This window comes from Phacochoerus africanus, chromosome 12 (assembly GCF_016906955.1).
Source record: "Phacochoerus africanus isolate WHEZ1 chromosome 12, ROS_Pafr_v1, whole genome shotgun sequence".
Classification (NCBI taxonomy): domain Eukaryota; kingdom Metazoa; phylum Chordata; class Mammalia; order Artiodactyla; family Suidae; genus Phacochoerus; species Phacochoerus africanus.
The window spans coordinates 820,759-827,345 of NC_062555.1; the positions used below are offsets into that span (position 1 = coordinate 820,759).

Below are 6,587 nucleotides of genomic sequence, written 5' to 3' on the forward strand. Positions count from 1 at the left end.
GTGCAGTAAATGGTGAGTTATAGTTTAAAAGTGTCTAAAAGGACATTATAATCTAGAAATGATCAACTTCTTTAGGAGGAATATAGAGATTTTTTAAATGTTTCCCTGATAACTAGGGCAAACCATAAGAACATTTACAATTAAATCCAACACACTATTTTTTAAGCAGTAATTTTCTAAGTGCTGCAACAGCATCATTGTTCCTATGACTGTATATGATGGGATTAAACATCAGAGACATGATGGTTTAAAACACAGAGAGCAATTTATCAATTCCTGCAGAATGACTGGATTTGGGCCTTAAGTAGGTAATGCTAAGAGATCCAAAAAGTAAAAGTATGAGTTCCCATCATGTCTCAGTGTTTATCCAATCCAACTAGGAACCATGGGTTGTGGGTTCAATCCCTGGCCTTGCTTAGTGGGTTAAGGAGCCAGCATTGCCATGAGCTGTGGTGTAGGTTGCAGACACAGCTAGGATCTTACATTGCTGTGGCGGTGGTATAGGCTGGTGGCTACAGCTCCAATTTGACCCCTAGCCTGGGAACCTCCATATGCCACAGGAGTGGCCCAAGAAATGGCAAAAAGAAAACAAACAAACAAACAAACAAACAAATAAATAAATAAAATCAGAACCAGCAGGTGAGAAGAACAAGTGGAGAAGGCTTTGGCCTGACCTCTGGCTGTGGGCAACCTCAGAATAGTAGAAATAATTTTGCTGTAAGGGGCAAGTATCAACATAAAAGGATTGGTGGTGATCAGTAGAACTGCTACATAGACAGCTCACGCACAGATGTGTCTCCACAGGCCAGCTTCAGAATGGGGGGGATGTCACAGAAGAAGTGATTAATTTGGTTAGAATGAAAGAAGTGCAGAGAGAAAATCTGGCACATTTGCCCTATCTGCACTGGGATTCCACTGATCCAGGAGCCAACAGCCAGTTGGATGCACATCTTGTGGTTCAGGACTAGAGGATAGTACAGAGGGTTACAGATGGCCACATAGTGGTCATAGGCCATCACAGCCAGGAGGAAACATTCAGTGCCTCCCAGTATAAGGAAGAAGCACATTTGAGTGGCACAGGCCAGCACTCACTATCCTGAGTGCAAATGTTGACTAGAATCCTTGGGAGTGTGACACATAGCAGATTTCCAAAGAGGAAAAATATGCCAGGAAAAAAATACATGGGTTTCTGAAGTGTAGTGTCAAGCTTAGTTATTATAATTATGAGGCTATTTTCATTTGAGATAATGATGTAAATAATGGCAAACACTGCAAAGAGTAACCCTTGGAGGTTTGGAAGGTCAGAAAATCACAGGAGTACAAATTGCATCACTGTGGACACATGGTCTTCTGCTTCCATCTCTTCATATTTCTTCAATAGGAATGATTGAATTTGCTGTACTGTTACTCCATTTTCATTGGCTATTGTTTTCTTACGTAAAACAGGATTATATTCTTTTCATTTTGTCTGCTTTGCTATAAAATCAAAACCTATAATTGATAAGAGTTCTAAAAGTGTGAAATAGTTTTTTCATTAATATAAAATATGTTTCAAGGAAAAAACCTCTCATCTCCATTTTCTATTACAGATTATCATATTTCTTTGTTTCTGAAAATACAATTATAATTTTGCTAGCCATCTGAATAGTGAAAATGCAAAATATGAATTTATGTTCAATTACATCAGTGATTTTCTTTTTCCATTTGACATGTTTTTTTCACTCACATCTCAATTCTATTTTATATTATTAATTCAAAATTAATTTTATTGCACAAGTAAATATTTTGTAAGCCATGTAAGATAACTTTAGGGATAAATATAGTTAATTTTTTAAAGTTATTGTAATGTCCTCTTCGGTTTTGACTTTCTATTTAATCTATTTTATTATAAAAAACTCAGTGAGATAGCTGATCACTCAATACTTGGGATGATATTTAAATTTTATAACTGTGGTTTCCAATATAAGTTCTATACAATCAACACTCATCACTTTTACTCAGATTTTTCAGTCAAGAGGCAAGAAACTCTAAGGCGGTCTTCCTATCCAGGAACACTCATGATGTCAGAGGCTGGAGAACCTATCATCTTTTGTTCAGGAAAGCAATTCTAACTAGAATGTTCACTTCTCCATGCTTATGCTATCAAAGAGACATCAGCCACAAAACATCTCTGAGAACTTCCCAAATTACTCACTTCTTCAACAATTGCTATTATTCTCCTAAATCCATTTAATCCATTCACTATTTTTTTTCTTTTTTGCACACATATGTGTGTTAGTTGAGGCACATGAATATGTTAGGTTGAGATTGCTCAGCTTTATGCTGTACTTTTCTTTCTGCTATATGTAGATTAGATGCTTCTTTTGACATTCTATACATCTTTTTATGCAATGTGTAGCATATTTTTTCCACAAAAATTTATTTTCTAAATGCTTGAATAAATTAAAAGTGAATCAACTTGATTGCTTCTTTGAAATAGTCCTTAAGGTGTAAGTGAGGGTTCCTACCCAGAATTCAGACTGACCTCCTCCTTCCCCTGGTAAAGTTCAAGCATGCCTTCTGTGGTGTGTGTGTGTGAGTGTGTGGTCTTTTTTAGGGGGCGGAGGTAGAAATTATACTCTTTTCACTCTCTCTGGCAGAAGTAGCAAATTATTTCTATTTTCAGAATGTTATACATTATTTTAATAGTGTTAATTGATTTGACAGTTCACAGAGGCAAAGTTGTTACAAATAAGAGACACCCATATATACATATATATTCTACAGGTGTTAGATGAAGACAATTGTCCAGATTTCAGCTATGAAAATATAGACACCTATGAGGCAGAAGCAATGTTTCATCTAAAACTTGTGAATCCTGGAGTTCATATCATGGCACAGTAGAGGGGAATCCAACTAGGAACCACAATGCTGTGGGTTCAATCCCTCACTTTGCTCAGTGGGTTAAGGATCTGACATTGTCCTGAGCTGTGGTGTAGGATGCAGATGCAGCTTGGATCCTGAGTTGCTGTGGCTCTGGCATAGGTCATCAGCTGTAGCTCCAATTGGAACTCTAGCCTGTGAACCTCCATATGCCATGGGTGCAGCCCTAAAAATACAAAAAGACAAAAAAAATGAAACTTGTGAATCCTGTGGATTTTCTGTGAGTTATAAAAGAAAAGTTAAATAGTAATTTCTTTTAACATTTACAATATTTCAGATTGCATATTAAGGTACAAAAGGTATTTAAAACCTGTTTCATTACTACCCAGTTCTTTCAAAGAAAATGTGATTGTAGGAAATTCTGTAACTGTGTCTTTAAAATGGCTGGAACCTAATGGCTGATAGGTGATATTACTAAAAAATAATTTCATGTGTCTGAGATTATACAACCATACTTTTTTGGGTTTTTTTGTTTATCTAATCCTGACACCTTTATTCATGTTTTATTCACTTATTTAATACAATATAAAGTGTACTGCATGGACACTTATTACAATTGTGTTTTGAATAAATCATCAATACTTTCAGACCATCATGCCTCATAAACCTACATTTGATGGGTTAAACATTGTCTTCAGAGACTATCACCTGCTTTATTCATTTTTTCTATCTGCTCTTTATGTAAGGCCTTCTCTCATTTTTGATCCTCTCTCTAAGTGTTTTATTACTCTTCAAGTAGGGTAGTGCACTTGAAAAGCATACCGAAACTCATGTACATAAAATAGCCAGAGAAACTAAGAACAACATAACTTGCATCCAAGAATATAGTGTCCACATTTAGTGAAAACACTTTTAACTTCAACTTATTTTTTGTCAAATGGAACAATATTTTATGACTATTAAATGCCATTATTAATGTAAGACCATTTGCAAATTAAGAAATAATTTTTCAAATCCTATCTATATGTACTTACCTTCAAAATTCAATATCATATACAAAGATTTCCACAAAGACTGCAACATATTTGATGGTTTCTGACTTTTGGGAACATTTACATCTTCTATTTATAAAACTCAGAAAGAAAAACACAAAAAAATTCAGGTAAATGCAGTCACCTTTGTTTTTACTCAAATCATTTGTGCTTATTTTTCTGGTCTTTCCAATTTAATAATGATTTTTTTGGGGGTATACCAGCTATATCAAAATGTATTTAATGCTATTTAGAGCAATTTCATAAAATAAAATTGAAGATAAGTAATAACCTAAATGTTTTTAATGTAGTTCAGAAGACATTTTTCCTTAGGAGACATCTCCAAAGATAAGTGAAAACCACCTAGTATTTCTTTCGCATTTTCAGATTCTTTTATCATTGAACTTAATTTTAACCAAAAATTATTCCCTTGGTATTAGAATGATGCAAACCCATTTTAATAAGGTTAATCCAGTATCTTATTTCTTAGTTATATACAATTAAACTTTGATGAGATATTCCCAGATTTAACATATATATATAAATATTAAATGCATGGTTATCATATAGTCATAACTTAATAAATATTAACACCTAGGATGATCATGAATATGAAGAAGAGGGCAGTAATCTTTGGCATATTGGTCCATTATATTACAAAATAATTTTATAATATAATGCTGAGAATCATACTGTCAAAATCTGTCTGAAACAGAGTTTGAAATTAAATAAGAGTTACATCAAAGGATTTCTCTTTTAAATTTTCCAAAATAAGTGTTTGGTAGATGCAAAATATATACAGTTGTATGTAAAATAAAATTGTTTTTATTGGACAAAAATGAGTCATGCTCACCTGTTTGCATTAACATTAAATACAATGCTTACCTTTATGGATTGAGTTACAAGAGAGAAAATGATAAATTTTTGTGACAATTAGCTAATTCACATTTATTTGAAACAAAGGTTAACCACTGTCTACAATATGTTCTATTGTCATAATAAATATGCTCTTTAGATAGGAACTATTCTTTACCCTTGAGATTAGCTCCTTCCCCAAGCCACTCCCTAAATGAACTAAACTTTCCTGTCTGCCACTCAAGGAGTTTAGTACAACATATCTATCCATATAGCTTCCTCTCTAAATTCTCTACCTCTCTTACTGGATTTTGTGTATTATGGAATAGATTTCAATTAAAAAATAAATAAGAAAAAAATTACTTTATATTACTTAAAAAATAGAAGCCTTTGCAAAATCAGAAATTTATGATTATATATTACCTGCATCACAAACTAAGATGGTCTAAAAATATGCAATTGTGCAGTACCTTAAATGAAGTAGAAGTTTATCTCTCTGTCATTATAAATTTAGAAGTGGGGAATCTAGGGCTGTGGGGGCAGTAATACCATCTTAAACACAAATATTCCATCTCCACATCCACACTAGCCTGGCAGTTCTCATAACCCTCAAGACTACATAAGGGGGAGGCATGGATAAAGGGAAGCACTCACTTCTTTTTTAGTTGTACAAACTAAAAACAGCATGTAAGATTTCAGTCCCTCACCGCAATTTTAGTTATAAGATCACACCAGGCTGGAAGAGAGGTTGGGAATATTTCTCACTGCACTTCCATGTGACCAGACATGACTGCCTATGTCATCCTCAACTCTCCTCACTTGTCACAACCTAAAATTCCAAGAGGTTCCTTTATTGAGGTCAAAACCACAGGTGTCCTTAGGTTAATCAGGGCTCTTCTCAGCTTAGTGAGTATGCAGTGATAGAATAATTTTTCTGTAATGTCCCCTACAAACACACATAGACACACTCACAAAATACAATGGATAAGAATATTAGATTTAACCATAGGAAGCAGGAATAGATTTATACTTGTATAAAGAAGAATGAGTAGAGACATGGAGCAACTTACATTAGAAATATTATTTGCAGGCTTTGAAAGCTATCACTAATAAAGGGTTATCTCTTTATGTACCAATTTTGAGTTACATAATATTGTGATTTATTTTATTTTAACTATAGCCATGAAATATAGATGTGTAGGATAGCACTATTGTGGTTTTAATTTGTATTTTAATAATGGCTAACTGTGGTGATCATCTTTTATGCAATTATTTGACCTTTTTATATCCCTCTAATTAAAAAAAATCTATTTAAGAGTTTGCTCCATTTGCTAATTAGGCTGGTTCTTTTCTCACTGTTGATTTTGAAACTGGAAGGAAGAAGCTGCCTTGAGACAGAATTTCTTCCTCAGGGAAACCTCAGTTTTGCTTGTAAGAGCTTCCAACTGATTGGTCGAGGCCTACATTATAGAGGGTGATCTCCTTTACTTAAAATTTACTGAGGAGCTCCTGTCATGGTTCAGTGGATGACTCTGACAAGGAACTGTGAGGTTGAGGGTTCAATCTCTGGTCTCACTCACTGGGTTAAGGATCCAGCATTGCTGTAAGCTGTGGTGTAGATCACAGATGTGGCTCAGATCTGGAATTGCTGTGGCTGTGGTATAGGCTGGCAGCTGTAGCTCCAATTAGACCTCTAGCCTGGGAATCTCCATATGCTGCAAGTGCAGCCCTAAAAAGCCAAAAAAATACTTATTGATTTTAGGTGTTAATCACTTATACAGAATGTCTCAAAACACTTCCTAGGTTATTGTTTGATAGCCGGGTACTATAGCCTGAACA

General features: G+C 34.5%; 1 pseudogene; it reads right to left on the reverse strand.

Annotated features, from left to right (window-relative positions):
* Positions 1–154: 154 nt before the first annotated feature.
* LOC125112958 (olfactory receptor 10AG1-like) lies at positions 155–2,554 on the reverse strand (annotated as a pseudogene).
* Positions 2,555–6,587: the final 4,033 nt, after the last annotated feature.